Source organism: Triticum aestivum, chromosome 1A (assembly GCF_018294505.1).
Source record: "Triticum aestivum cultivar Chinese Spring chromosome 1A, IWGSC CS RefSeq v2.1, whole genome shotgun sequence".
Classification (NCBI taxonomy): Eukaryota; Viridiplantae; Streptophyta; class Magnoliopsida; order Poales; family Poaceae; genus Triticum; species Triticum aestivum.
The window spans coordinates 92,278,130-92,294,659 of record NC_057794.1 but is presented as its reverse complement, the minus strand read 5'-3'; positions in this window follow the sequence as shown (position 1 = coordinate 92,294,659).

Sequence of the window (16,530 nt, the reverse complement as noted above, 5' to 3'; positions counted from 1 at the left end):
CGGACTATACCTTCAGCCAGACTCGTGGACTATGAAGATATAAGATTGAAGACTTCGTCCCGTGTCCGGATGGGACTTTCCTTGGCGTGGAAGGCAAGCTTGGCGATGCGATATTCAAGATCTCCTACCATTGTAACCGACTCTGTGTAACCCTAACCCTATCCGGTGTCTATGTAAACCGGAGGGTTGTAGCCCGTAGAGGATCAACTCCATACACAATCATACCATAGGCTAGCTTCTAGGGTTTAGCCTCCTTGATCTCGTGGTAGATCTACTCTTGTACTACCCATATCTTCAATATTAATCAAGCAGGAGTAGAGTTTTACCTCCATCGGGAGGGCCCAAACCTGGGTAAAACAAAGTGTCCCCAGTCTCCTGTTACCATCCGGCCTAGACGCACAGTTCGGGACCCCCTACCCGAGATCCGTCGGTTTTGACACCGACATTGGTGCTTTCATTGAGAGTTCCTCTGTGTCGTCACCTTTAGGCCCGATGGCTCCTTCAATCTTCAACAACGATGCGGTCCAGGGTGAGACTTTCCTCCCCGGACAGATCTTCGTCTTCGGCGGCTTCGCACTGCGGGCCAATTCGCTTGGCCACCTTGAGCAGATCGGAAGCTATGCCCCTGGCCATCAGGTCACGTTTGGAAGCCTAAACTACATGGCTGACATCCGCGGAGACTTGATATTCAACAGATTCGAGCCACAGCCAAGCATGCCACACTGTCTCGATGGGCACGATATAGCTCTGCCACCGAACAGCGCCTTGGAGGCCGCACACGCATCAGTTTCGACCATTGATTCGGAACCTACTGCGCCGATCGAGGATCAGTGGTTGGACGCTGCCTCAGGAGCTGCGATCTCAGAGGTGATCGAGCCGAACTCCAGCCCCGAACTCCGCATGGCCCGTGACTCCGAGGAGCCGGATCCCTCTCCGAACTCCGAGCCCCCCGCGCCCCTGCCAATCGAATCCGAGTGGGCGCCGGTAATGGAGTTCACCGCAGCGGACATCTTTCAGCATTCGCCTTTTGGCGACATCCTGAATTCTCTTAAGTCTCTCTCTTTATCAAGAGATCCCTGGCCGGACTACGGTCAGCAAGGGTGGGATACGGACGGTGAGGAAATTCAAAACCCACCCACCACCCACTTTGTAGCCACTGTCGACGACTTAACCGACACACTTGACTTCGGCTCCGAAGACATCGACGGCATGGACGATGATATAGGAGACGAACAGGAACCAGCACCTGTAGGGCGCTGGAAAGCCACCTCGTCATATGACATATACATGGTGGATACTCCAAAAGATGGAGATGGCGATGGAACAATGGGGGATAACGCCCCCAAGAAACAGCCAAAGCGCCGGCGTCAGCGGCGCCGCTCTAAATCCCGCCAAAGCAAATACAATGATTCCGGCACGGGAGATAATACTACCCCGGACAGCGCCGAAGAACACCCACCTCAGCAAGATTCGGCACAGGAAGATGGAGAAGCCAGCCCTCACGAGAGAGCGGCAGACCAAGAGGTCGAGGATGATAACTATACGCCTCCCTCTGAAGACGAGGCAAGCCTCGATGACGAGGAATTCGTCATACCATCAGACCCCGCCGAACAAGAGCGTTTTAAACGCAGGCTTTTAGCCACGGCAAGCAGCCTCAAGAAAAAGCAGCAACAGCTTAGAGCTGCCCAAGATTTGCTAGCTGACAGATGGACTGAAGTCTTTGCGACCGAAGAGTATGAACTCGAACGCCCCTCCAAGAGTTACCCGAAGCACAGGCCGCTACCCCGATCAGAGGAGGAAGCACCTACATCACCAGCGCATGACATGGCAGACCGGCCACCCTGTGGCTGTGACAGAGAGGCCGCTCAGCCCTCCACCCAAGCCATGCCCCGACGCCGCACAACTAAGGCACGGGAAAATGCGCCCGACCTGCAAGACATACTGGAGGATAAAGCAACACAAACAAGATCGATCTACGGATCGCGCAGGCGCCCTAAGGCATGTGACAATGATCTTCACTCCGGATACAACAAATCCGGCCGGGCCGAACACAACAGACATAGCTCTTCCGAGCTGCGTCGTGATATAGCCCAGTACAGAGGCGCCGCACACCCGCTATGCTTCACGAATGAAGTAATGGATCATAAAATCCCAGAGGGCTTCAAACCCGTAAACATCGAATCATACGATGGCACCACAGACCCGGCGGTATGGATCAAGGACTATCTCCTTCACATCCACATGGCACGTGGCGATGCTCTACACGCCATCAATACCTCCCGCTCAAACTTAAAGGACCGGCCCGACATTGGCTTAACAGCTTGCCAGCAGACTCAATCGGTTCTTGGGAGGACCTGGAAGCCGCATTCCTCGATAACTTCTAGGGCACTTACGTACGACCGCCAGATGCCGACGACTTAAGCCACATAATTCAGCAGCCAGAAGAATCAGCCAGACAATTCTGGACACGGTTCCTAACAAAGAAAAACCAGATAGTCGACTGTCCAGACGCAGAGGCCCTAGCAACCTTCAAGCATAACACCCGCGACGAGTGGCTTGCCCGGCACCTGGGACAGGAAAAGCCGAAATCCATGGCAGCACTCACGACACTCATGACCCGCTTTTGCGCGGGAGAAGACAGCTGGCTGGCTCGCAGTAACAACTTATCAAAGAACCCTGGTAATTCGGATACCAAGGACAAAAGTGGCAGGACACGTCGGAATAAAAAAAAGCCGCGTTAACAGCGACAGCAATGAAGATACGGCAGTCAATGCCGGATTCAGAGGCTATAAATCCGGTCAGCGGAAAAAGCCATTCAAAAAGAATACTCAGGGCCCGTCCAGTTTGGACCGAATACTCGATGGCTTGTGCCAGATACATGGCACCCCCGAAAAGCCAGCCAATCACACTAACAAGGATTGTTGGGTGTTCAAGCGGGCAGGCAAGTTAAGAGCCAAAAACAGAGACAAGGGGCTGCACATCGACGATGAAGAGCCCAAGCCGCCGAACAACAATGGACAGAAGGGCTTTCTCCCACAAGTGCGGACGGTGAACATGATATACGCAACCCACATTCCCAAGCGGGAGCGGAAGCGTGCGTTGCGGGACGTATACGCGATGGAGCCAGTCGCCCCAAAGTTTAACCCATGGTCCTCCTGCCCGATCACCTTTGATCGAAGGGACCATCCCACTAGCATCCGTCATGGCGGCTTCGCCACATTGGTTCTCGACCCAATCATCGACGGATTTCACCTCACAAGAGTCCTCATGGACGGCGGCAGTAGCCTGAACCTGCTTTATCAGGACACAGTGCGGAAAATGGGCATAGATCCCTCAAAGATCAAACCCACAAGAACGACCTTTAAAGGCGTTATACCAGGTGTAGAAGCCAACTGTACAGGCTCAGTAACACTTGACGTGGTCCTCGGATCCCCGGATAATTTCCGAAGCGAAGAGTTAATCTTTGATATAGTCCCGTTTTGCAGTGGCTATCACACCCTGCTCGGACGAGCCACATTCGCAAAATTCAATGCGGTGCCGCATTACGCATATCTCAAACTCAAGATGCCAGGCCCTCGAGGAGTAATCACGGTCAATGGAAACACCGAACGCTCCCTCCGTACGGAGGAGCATACGGCGGCTCTCGCAGCGGAGATACAAAGTAGCCTTCTTAGGCAATTCCCCAGTCCGGCCATTAAAAAGCCAGACACCGCCAAGCGCACCCGGAGTAACCTACAACAGGACCGCCTGGCACACTCTGAGCAAGCGTAGCAATGCGGCCCCAACCCCAGCTTTCGCAACCTAGCGAAACCAGTACCTCGCGTACACAACTACGCCCTTGAAATACCATGGGCACAGGGGAAGGGGCACAATAAACGGCACGCCCAACATACGGCTTAAAATGTACTAGGGGCTGCCGGATTCTTTTTTTATTTTTTTCTTACTTTCAGGACTCCATACTTCGCAGGACCTGTTCGGCAACTCGACTGCCGCACAAACGATGCAAGATCCAGGGAGGCAGACAAGCCATGCCGCATTATGGAACTCCCAGGTGTTCTCTGTTACGACCGGTATACCTGTTTAAATACAATTCCGCGGCCTGCCCCTGGTCAGGACATACTGAATAGTCCAATATCTTTTGCTTATCGCACTATTTGTATCGTTCGACTTTGATAAATAGCCTCTCTATAAACAATGCTTAGCTTCTCGTCTATTTTTTTGCATTACTCTATTTTATATATGTTCATTAATGACATGTTGCACCCGTACACTATGGTACGACAAGTACGCCAGGGGCTTCAGTACCCTTTAATATGGTGTGAGAAGTCCGTACACTTTCACAAGTGCGGCACCCCGAACTTATAGCACTATATGCATCAGCTCCGAATCATGATTTGGGTCAATAGTTGGGTTTGCCCGGCTCCTATGTTTTGGTGCCTTACGTTCCGCTATGTCGGCTAAGGTAGCACTAGGAGAACCACTGCGATTGTGCCCCGGTTGAGCTGGGCTAAGCACCTCAGTGGAGAAAGCTAAAACTGACTGTCATGATGAGGCGAGAGACCGGTCGCTGTTCGAGAGGTTTTTTGGGTCCCTAAAGGCCTATGCCGCTTCGAGCGAGGAGCTGGATAACCCCAGCCAAGGCGTGGATAGCGCCCCGAACTCGGTCTTCCGAACTAGGGGCTTCGCCGAAATTTAAAATTATAAAGTTCTATGGCTAAGTGAGAGTGTTCAAGCATTATAGTCCGATTGCCTAGTTCGTCGTGCTGAGCGCCTCCCTCGAAGGACCTAACTATGGGAAAAAGAGTGCTCAGGTTTATCCCCGAACACCCCAGCACTAGTGGCATGGGGGCAGAAGCCGACAACTAGCCATCTCTCAATTTTTTGATAAACGGCCGCATAGAAAATAATATTTTAAATTCAACAAGCATTGCTTAAGCGCCTAAGAACAAGTTTTCAGCGCACAGGATAAAAACGAGCGAGTTTATTCAAAAATTACATCCTTGATACATTCATCTACCATAAGGCAAGCACCCGCAAGAACATCCTTGTAATAGTTCTCGGGCTTGCGATGCTCCTTCCCCGGCGGCGGCCCGTCCTTCACAAGCTTCTCACCGTCTAGCTTACCCCAGTGCACCTTTACACAGGCAAGGGCCCTATGGGCACCTTCGATGCAGAAGGAGCGCTTGAGGACCTCGAGCCTTGGACAGGCCTCCACCAGCCGCCGCACCAGCCCGAAGTAGCTCCCAGGCAGGGCCTCTCCGGGCCACAGCCGAACTATGAAGCCCTTCATGGCCTGTTCGGCCGCCTTGTGGAGTTCGACCAGCTGTTTCAGCTGGTCGCTCAAGGGCACAAGGTGTCCGACCTCAGCATACTGAGACCAGAACACCTTCTCCATCGAGCTGCCCTCTTCAGCTCGGTAGAATGCGGCAGCGTCGGATACGCTGCGGGGAAGATCTGCGAATGCCCCTGGAGAACTCCGGATTCGGGTAAGTAACAAGTAGTTTACTTTTATATTTCTGCTTTGCATAAAGAATGCCTTACCCGCTGCTATTTTCTTCATATCCTCCAACTCTCGGAGGGCCTTTTGGGCTTCGGCCTTGGTAGACTTGGCAGTCTCAAGGGCCGCCGCGAGCTCGGACGCTCGGGTCTCTGACTCAAGCTCCAAACTCTCATGTTTTCTCATGAGAGCCTGAAGCTCTTGCTGCACCTCGCCGACCTGAGCCCCAAGTTTTTCTCACTCGGTGCGCTCCGTGGCCGTTTTCTTTTAGGCCTCAGACAGCGCCTGCTTGAGGGTCGCCACCTCAGTCGTGGCCCCTACAATAAGCAGTACAATCCTGTTATTTTTTGCAATCATGCCTCTCTATAGGCACTTATTTCTGCAAGGTATTTCTTACCTTCTTTCTCCTTGAGTTGCCGCTTGGCAAGGCCGAGCTCTTGCTCGGACCGCTCGAGTCCCTGTTTCAGGAAACCCACCTCTGCAGTCAGTGCGGCGGTGGACAGCAGCGAAGCCTGCATACGCATATTGACTCTTTATTGTTAGACTCCTGCGAAATTTAATAGATCCTCTATTCGGCTTTTCTTTCCGAATGCCAAATAGAGCATAGGGGGCTACTGTCTATGCGGTAATATTTTTACATATTTTTACTTACCACGAAGCCTGTTAGGAGGCTAGCGCAAGCTTCACTCAGCCCGCTCTTGGCGGACTGGACCTTCTGGATCATTGTACTCATAATAGTATGGTGCTCCTCGTCGATGGAGGCGCCTTCAAGCACCTCCAGCAGATTGTCCGGCACCTCTGGTTGGACGGAGGTTCCCGGCTCAGAAGACTTGCTCCTCTTGGAAGGAGCTTGCCTACCGCGGTCCGGAATCATTGAAGATTTCGGCACGGTGTCCGGCTTAAGGCCGGACTTGGAGCCCTGGGGGGTCTTGTCCCCTTTACTCCTGGAGTCCGGGAGGTTGCCTTGCGGTCCTCCAGGACCACCTCCTCCTGCCCCGGAGCTTGTCGCGATGCCACTTCAGCATCGTCCGCAGTGCGGGGGGAGACAGCGGGCGGAACGGAGTTCACGTCCGATGAATCCAGGGAGCTGCTCGACGACTCGTTGAGTTCGGCCTGGGGCGGGCTGCATAAGTATCATCGACATTAGGTAAAGCTGTGCAACAAAGAAACATCATGGGTTACTCTGATATCCGAACTTACGATTTCTCCGGACGCTTGGCCCTGTCCGGCCACTCCTCTTCGTCTTCTTCAGCGTCGGGGGAATAGTCCGGCGGAGGGGTCTTCCTCTTCCTGGACCCCTCGGCCTCCCCAGTTGGGGCGGCCTCCCTCTTCTTTCCTCCCCCCGCTGGAGGGGGAGAGGTTTCTTCTTCCTCCTCCTCGTTTTCATGGGAGGAGGGCGTCTCGAACTCGCCGGATGACGAGTCCGACAACACCACATTACAGGTACTCTTTCGAGTCCCCGTGGTCTTCTTCTTCTTAGCCTTCTTCTCTGGCACCACATAAGGCGCCGGAGTCAGCAGCTTCACCAGTAGAGCTGGGGCTGGGTCTTCGGGCAGCGAAGCCGGACAGTTAATCGGTTCGGCCATCGCCCGCCAAGCCTGTCAAAGGCAAGGGAGTTTAGATCCCGCATAGAGTCAAACTATGAAAAAAGCTTGAACATCCTGTAATAGGTGTAGATAGCATACGTTGCTAGCGTGATGCTGTGAGCTGTATCCGCGGTCCTCGAAAGCGGATGCGGGAGCCTCGGCGCCCTCGAATAGCATCTTCCAGGCATCTTCGTACGTTGTGTCGAAGAGCCCGCTGAGGGTTTGATGCTGCGCCGAGTCGAACTCCCACAGATTGAAATCCCGGTGTTGGCACGGGAGGATCCAGCGGACGAGCATAACCTGGATTATGTTGATAAGCCGGATTGGCTTGTTCACCAGGGACCGGATGCATGTTTGCAATCCGGTCACCTCTTTCTCGTCGCCCCACGACAGGCCCGTCTCTTTCCAGGACACAAGCCGCGTGGGGGGTCCGGATCGGAACTCAGGGACCGCGGTCCATTCCGGATCGCGTGGCTCGGTGATATAAAACCACCCGGATTACCATCCCTTTAGGGTCTCCACGAACGAGCCCTCGAACCATAAGGCGTTGGCCATCTTGCTTGCCATGGCGCCTCCGCAGTCCGCCTGGCTGCTGCTCACCACCTTGGGCTTGACGTTGAAAGTCTTGAGCCAGAGGCCGAAACGGGTACAAAAGGACGCGGAGAAATGGGGGCTTGACGATAAACGCCGAGATGTTGAGGATGAAGTTCGGAGCCAGATCGTGGAAATCCAGGCCGTAGTAGAACATGATCCCCCGGACAAACGGGTGGAGTGGAAAACGCAGTCCACGGAGGAAGTGGAGGAGAAATACCACCCTCTCATGGGGCCTTGGGTGGGGATAAGCTGTCCCTTCTCGGGAAGCCGGTGCGCGATGTCCTTGGACAGATACCCGGCCTTCCTTAGCTTCTTGATTTTGTCCTCCATAACGGTGGAGACCATCCATTTGCCTCCCGCTCCGGACATTGCTGGAGAAGGTTGAGGTGGGAAGTGCGGGCTTGGGCGCTGGAGCTCGGGTGCGCGAGAGATGGGTAGGCAAGGGAGGAAGAAGGCGTAGGTAAATAGGGTGGATCCTTATCCCCTTATATAGGCGGATGCGGTTATGCGTCCCCACTTGCCTAATAAAACTCGCTTGCCTCCCGAGCGCCGTGATAAATGGCGCGGTTGGGTTACCCACATCTGTATTAATGAGAATCCCGTAAAAAGGGTACACGATCTCTGCTTTGACAAGACGTGCCAAGGAAACCACCTCGCAAAACATGCTGAGGTGGAAAAGTAAAAACGATTCAAGTAAAGGACTTGGCTGTAGTGTGATGGCGCACTGCAGAATATGTCAGCAGATTTGTTTTGTGTTAATATTATTCTCTCTATGGCAATATGTGGAAACTTATTTTACAGAGCCGGACACTACTCTTGGTGATTACAATCTTCTATGAAGGACTTGGAGGAGGAACCCGCCTTGCAATGCCGAAGACAATTTGTGCGCCGGACTCGTCGTCATTGAAGCCTGGTTCAGGGGCTACTGAGGGAGTCCTGGATTAGGGAGTGTTCGGATAGCCGGACTATACCTTCAGCCGGACTCCTGGACTATGAAGATATAAGATTGAAGACTTCGTCCCGTGTCCGGATGGGACTTTCCTTGGCGTGGAAGGCAAGCTTGGCGATGCGATATTCAAGATCTCCTACAATTGTAACCGACTCTGTGTAACCCTAACCCTATCCGGTGTCTATATAAACCGAAGGGTTGTAGCCCGTAGAGGATCAACTCCATACACAATCATACCATAGGCTAGCTTCTAGGGTTTAGCCTCCTTGATCTCGTGGTAGATCTACTCTTGTACTACCCATATCTTCAATATTAATCAAGCAGGAGTAGGGTTTTACCTCCATCGAGAGGGCCCGAACCTGGGTAAAACAAAGTGTCCCCAGTCTCCTATTACCATCCGGCCTAGACGCACAGTTCGGGACCCCCTACCCGAGATCCGCCGGTTTTGACACCGACAGAGGGCGTGATATCCGCTATTGAAAGGGGCCACGTGGAAGAGCAACTCTTCAGACCTGTAAATCTCAGGCATGCTGAATACTACATCAAGTTTAATTTTCCCCGAGCATCGTGCTTCTTGACTAGGGATGATGCCTCGATAGGTGGTACTGCTTTGCTCGATGCGGTTCTTGTCCATTTGCATTTTGTCAAGCATGTCTTCATAGATGAGGTTAAGTCCGCTACCGCCATCCATGAGCACTTTGGTTAGTCTAAAGCCATCCACAATAGGGTTTAAGACCAAGGCGGCTGGTGCTCGGACTGATCTGGCCCTTGGTTCGTCATCGGCGGTGAAAGTTATGGCCGCCTCATTCCAAGGGTTTATTGCAGTTACTTGGTTGACTTCGGCCAGGTCGCGGAGCGCCCTTTTGTGCCGGTTATTTGAAGAGAAGGTCTCGAAGACGGTAAAGATATTGAGATCATCATCCTCCGAAGAATGCTTCTCTGGAGTAGTACTGGTGAGGATAGCCTCACCATTTTTAGCCACTTGCCGGAGTACCCGACATGTCCGAAGACAGTGCGTTGGTTCGGCGCTCGGCGCCGCATGTATCTGACAGGGCTTGTTGAGTAGTTTGTCAAGGACAGTTCTGTGTCCCGTGAAGGGTTTGTTTTTCTTGTTAATGGGCTTGTAATCGGATGCCTTGTAAGGGTGCATCTATTTTTCCCGTACGGTGGGCTGCTTAAAGGCAGGAGGTTCCCACCTGGCTGTTTGGGCATTCCGTGCTCTTTCCATCGCGTAGTACTTTTGTATATGTGTGCCAATTATGTAAAGTGCTATATGCGGCGGCGGTTGAGGGCGTTGAGAACTCCCTCGTCCGTACAGTTACGACAAAAAGCCGAAACCGCATCGTCGTCACAACAATCTTTAATCTTGTTTTTAACAAGGAGAAATCTGGCCCAAAATTGATGGACCATTTCCTGAGGTTGCTGCGGTACATACATTAGGTCACATATGTCTAGAGGGCCCGAATTACTTGGGGAATATTGATTGTGGTGGGTAGGCGGGCTAAAACCCGAATCGTGGCCCGAGATTGAATCCGGAGCTTGAAGAATCTCCGAGGTCACCAGTTCAGGACCAGGAAGGTCCAAGTGACTTCCGGGCTCAATGTCTGATCCTAAGTTCAGAGGACATGAAGTCTCCTCCCGAGGATGGGTGTCCGGGTAGAAGGGCTCGGAAATCGAAACATAGCTGGTTTTTAACTTAGGGGAAGAAGCGTTCTCGACTCGTTCCTCAACAACTGCTACCAGATGGGTGATCGGTGGGGACTTGATTTCCCTCTGATCGGGTTTAAGCCCGATCTGATCATAGTTTCTTGCAAGCCCCAGGGTGGCAATGCGATCTAGCAGCTTGTTCAAGGACGTGATATCTGCCGGATCCATCTTTTCCGAGTGTTCAAGGCCGATGCGGAGATGATGTTTGGCAATTGTGGGGGCAACCGTTGGCTTAACGGCCGAGCGAGAGCCCATGGTAAAACCGCCGAGCTGGAGGACCTGTCCTGGAGTTACGGCCCTTCCAGAAGTGATATCATCATTGATGACAAGGCGAGCCATCGATCCTTCTATCTACAACACAATGGAACTCTCAATGAAAGCACCAATGTCGGTGTCAAAACCGGCTGATCTCGGGTAGGGGGTCCCGAACTATGTGTCTGAGGATCGAGGGTAACAAGGGACAAGGGGAACACGGTGTTTACCCAAATTCTGGCCCTCTTAATGGAGGTAAAACCCTATGTCCCGCTTGATTGTATTTGATGAGTATAGGGGTTACAAAAGTTGATCTACCTCGAGATCGTAATGGCTAAACCCTAGTTGTCTAGCCTATGAGAATTCTGATAGCCTCTACGGACTAAACCCTTCGATTTATATACACACCAGAGGGGCCTAGGGTTATACAGAGTCGGTTTGTCGGAGAAGGAAATTATATATATGGACACCAATCTTGTCATCCATGCATGGGAGAGTCCTACCCGGACACAGGGGAAAGCCTTCTACTTTGTATCTTCACGGCCCATCAGTCCGGCCCATGTCGAATAGCCCGGACACCCGAGGACCCCCTATCCAGGACTCCCTCACCTACCTCCCCTCGTAGTTGAGGGAAAATCTTGGTTCTCTGATCTTTCAAATTCCTCACAGTAATCAACAAATATAAATCCCAAGTGACTCAAAGAATAGAGCTATGCTCCCCAGCAACGGTGCCAGAAAAAGGTCTTGATTACCCACAAGTATAGGGGATCGCAACCGTTTTCGACGGTAGAGTATTCAACCCAAATTTATTGATTCGACACAAGGGGAGCCAAATAATATTCTTGAGTATTAGCAGCTGAGTTGTCAATTCAACCACACCTGAAAGACTTAATATCTAAAACAAATTATTTAGTAGCAAAGTAGTATGGAAGTAACGATAACGGTGGCAAAAGTAACACTAGCAGTTTTGTAACAATCGTAATAGTGGCAACGGAAAAGTAACTTCGCAAAGATCAATATGAATCGAACTCGCAGGCAATGGATTAGTGATGGATAATTATGTCGGATGGCATTCATCATGCAACAATTATAACATAGGGTGACACAGAACTAGCTCCAATTCATCAATATAATGTAGGCATGTATTCCGAATATAGTCATACGTGCTTATGGAAAAGAACATGCATGACATCTTTTGTCCAACCCTCCCGTGGTAGTGGGGTCCTATTGGTAACTAAGGGATATTAAGGCCTCCTTTTACTAGAGAACTGGACCAAACCATTAGCACTTAGTGAATACATGAACTCCTGAAACTACGGTCATCACCGAGAAATGTCCCGACAATTGTCACTCCGGAGTTGCTGGATCATAACATGTAGTAGGTGACTATAACTTGCAAGATCGGATCAAGAACACAAATATATTCATGAAAACATAATAGGTTCTGATCTGAGACCATGGCACTCGGGCCCTAGTGACAAGCATTAAGCATAGCAAAGTCATTGCAACATCAATCTTAGAACATAGTGGATTCTAGGGATCAAACCCTAACAAAACTAACTCGATTACATGATAAATCTCATCCAACCTATCACCGTCCAGCAAGCCTAGGATGGAATTACTCACGCACGGCGGTGAGCATCATGAAATTGGTGATGGAGGAAGGTTGGTGATGATCATGCAGACAATTTCCCCTCTCCGGAGCCCCGAACGGACTCTAGATCTGGCCTCATGATGAAGAACACTGGGTTAAGCCTCTGTATCATAAAATGCGATGAACCCTTCTCTTTGATTTTTTTTTCTCCCTGAACGTGAATATATAGAGTTGGAATTGAGATCAATGGAGGTCCTGGTCAGCCGGTGGACAGCCGGTGGGTCCCCCTCTGTTGATTCTTTCGCCAATATTTTTTATTTATTCCAAAAATATTCTCCGTGAAGTTCCAGGTCATGCCGAGAACTTTTATTTCTGCACAAAAATAACACCATGGCAATTCTGTTGAAAACAGCGTCAGTCCGGGTTAGTTCCATCCAAATCATGCAAACTAGAGTCCAAAACAAGGGAAAAAGAGTTTGGAAAAGTAGATACAATGGAGACGTAGCAACGGATGAAATGCTAGATATGGGCAACACGGCCGCTAGTAGCAATCATGGAGGCCGACTACCCCAGGGGCTGCGCGCGGGTGCGGAAGCGGCGGAGGCTAGGGTTTAGGATCAAGGTAAGGCTGATACCATGTTAGAAGGGAATTGGTGGAATCGTTGATTGTATTGCTTGAGCCTCATGGGCATATATATAGGAGTACAATGACCAACTTGAAGTATAAGACAAGGCAGGACCAAATCCTAGTCTATCATATACTTCCTAATAATCATATACTCAACACAAAATATGTTTTCAAACAGGCCAATGAATTAAGTTTGTGAAAGGATCATTTAGGGTAATACCAGTAGTTGCACAGTCTCTTTTCCACAAAGTTGCATCTTGCATAGTCGCACGTGTACATTGTGTGCATGAAAACGACCATTAAATATAAAAACATCTGGGTGGATACAAGCAACAAGGGAACTTTTGCAGGACTGTACTAAGGTTATCTCCAAAGCGGACACTCAACCGCTGGCAACCGTCTGGACTGCATGATCCAGAGCTGTTATGTCATGCAACGCGGGTCTGTATTGGTCCGTCGAGTGGTTTCGACGTAGTTTTTCGGCAAACCCGAGACATAAGTGGGGGAGGGGAGGGTTGCGGGAGTCCGGATAGCAGCCACGTAGGATTCTGACACCCCCAACCACCCAAAACCCTCCCGGACCCCGTGCCTTGATACGTCTCCAATGTATCTATAATTTTTGATTGTTCCATCCTATTATATTATCTATTTTGGATGTTTTATATGCATTAGTATGCTATTTATATTATTTTTGGGACTAACCTATTAACCTGAGCCTAGTGTCAGTTTCTGTTTTTCCTTGTTTTTTACTTTTACAGAAAAGGAATATCAAACAGAGTCCAAATGAAATAAAACTTTACGGTGATTTTCTTGGACCAGAAGAAACCCATGAGATTTGGAGAGGACGCCAGAAGACCTACGAGGCGGCCACAAGCCGTGGGGTGTGCCCCTGGCTTGTGGGCCCCTCCTACACCCTCCAGCCCAAATCCTTGCACTGTAAATCCTCAAATATTTCCCATATACCAGAGGGCACAACAAAAGTACTTTTCCACTGCCGCAAGCTTCTTTTCCCCCGAGATCCCATCTTGGGGCCTTTTCTGGCACTCCACTGGAGGGGGATTCGATCACGGAGGGCCTCTACAAGTCTACATCAACCTTGCTGCCCTTCCGATGATGCGTGAGTAGTTTACCACAGACCTATGGGTCCATAACTAGTAGCTAGATGGCGTATTCTCTCTCTTTGGTCCTCAATACAGTGTTCTCCTCAATGTTCTTGGAGATCAATTCTATGTAATCTTCTTTTGCGGTGCGTTTGTTGAGATCCGATGAATTGTGGATTTATGATTAGATTATCTATGAATATTATTTGAGTCTTTTCTGAACACTTTTATGCATGATTGAGATAGCTTAGTAATTCTCTTCGATCTATCGATTTGGTTTGGCCAACTAGATTGGTTTTTCTTACAATGGGAGAAGTGCTTTGTGATGGGTTCAATCTTGCGGTGTCCTCTCCGAGTGGAAGAAGGGGCGGTGAGGCACGTATTGTATTGTTGCCATTAAGGATAAAAAATGGGATTTATATCATATTGCTTGAGTTTATCCCTCTACATAATGTCATCCTGCTTAACGCGTTACTCTGTTCTCAAGAACTATACTCTAGATGCAGGCGGGAGACGGTTAATGTGTGGAGTAATAGTAGTAGATGCAGGCAGGAGTCAGTCTACTTCTCACGTACGTGTTGCCTATATTCATGAACATTGCCTTAGATATCGTCATAACTTTGCGCTCTTCTATCAATTGCTCAGCAGTAATTTGTTTACCCATTGTATGCTTTCTTCGAGAGAGAAGCCTCTAGTGAAACCTATGGCCCCGGGTCTATTTTCCATCATATTATTTTCAGATCTATAAAAAAATCCGAAAATACCTTGCTACAATTATTTATATTTACTTATCTTCTATATCTATCTCTATTAGATCTCACTCTTGCAAGTGATCATGAAGGGATTGACAACCCTTTTTCGTGTTGTGTGCAAGTGTTTGTTAGTTTGTGCAGGTGCTTATATTGGGGACTTGCTTGTGCCTCCTACTGGATTGATACCTTGGTTCTTAACTGAGGGAAATAGTTATCTCTACTTTACTGCATCACCATTTCCTCTTCAAGGGAAAAATCAATGCAAGCTCAAGAAGTAGCAGGAAGAATTTCTGTCGCCGTTGTCGGGGAGGTTCTACATCAAGCCTACCAAGTACCTATCATAAAATCTCATCTCTTGCACTTACATTATTTGCCATTTGCCTCTCATTTTCCGCTCCCCCACTTCTAAAATGTTTTCAGAAAACACAAAAATATGTTCCTTTTTATTCGCCTTCTTTTTGTCCATCTTTCCATTTGCTTTTGTTTGCTAGGTCAATTTGAACCTATTATCATGAGTGATTTTGGCATGGCCGAAATAGAGGACAGTAGAACTCCTAAAATTGGACGTTCTGGCAATCTAGATATTAAAATTTTGTCTTGGGGCAAGGGAACATTATAGGGAAAGAATCCATTCAGGAGTTCTTCAATTGTGTTAGGACTCTGGCTTATGATGATGTTCCCATACCTAAAAGAACTAAAACCTATGCAGATGCTATTTCAGCTCTTGTTCTTAAACTTGAGAAAAGATTTATTCCCACACACCCCACCTTGAAAATATTGTTTTATGAGCTACCCATGATAAATGACCCTAAAGCTAAGAAAATAGCTACCCTAGTCCTTATGAATGAGTTTGATCATCTAGTACGAGAAGCTAGGGAGATCTTTGACTTTTATGGTATGAACCGTGAGAAACCAGTAATAGATGAGATCATCTACAATAGTGATTATGGTTTAAGAACTTTACTTTGCAATAATCAAATATTTCATGAGAACATTACAAAGGTTATTCCTGTTTTAGACATGATCCAACCAGTTTTCAACGATGTTAATCAACAATATTCCTGGATTATAGCTGGTAATCAAAGGGGATATTCTGAGGGACAACTTGACAAAAGCACTCTCATGGGGATTAAGAAGAAAGATGAGAATACCTAGATCTATGCAATATGCCTAGCTAGGGGCATTAAACAATAGCGCTTGTGGGAGGCAAGCCAATTTTATTGGCGCGTGCTAGGCGCCGGCACGCCGGACTAAACACTCGGCTGGTCACATCCTAGCCACATGATTAATTTATTCCAGCCTTTTGATTTGGCTAGTCTTTTGTCTATCTCAGACTAGGGAGATTTCCCACATCACACAACATTTACCGGAGAAAAAAGGATAGAGAGAACAGCGTCCCGCTCGTCCTCAGCCGCTTGTGTTTGCCGGCCACCCACATGCAACCTTGGCTGGTCACAGCGGCACACCGCAACAGTTCTCCATCATCGTAGGCGCGAGGCCACCGTTGTCCCGCGCTCGCCGGCCGCTCGTGCCACCTGTGCTCGCCCTTCTGCTGGCCGTGGCTGAGCATCACAAATAGGTCGTCGTCGTTGTGGGCGTGAGCGCGCCATCGTCATCACGGCCATGGATGTGTCCATCGTAGCATGAGGTCATTGTCGTCCCTTCCAACTTTGTTGTGGCCATCGTAGGGTCGTCACACACAGTCGTAGCAAACCCGACGGCCGGTTGTAGCATCCCGTGGTGCCTATCATAGCATCTTTGGTGGTCGTCAGGTCTCCGTTGATGGGTCGCCAGAAATGGTTGTAGCAAACCCAATGGCCGGTTGCAGCTCCGCCATGCCCGTTTGCACCTTTTGCCAATACAATTATAAC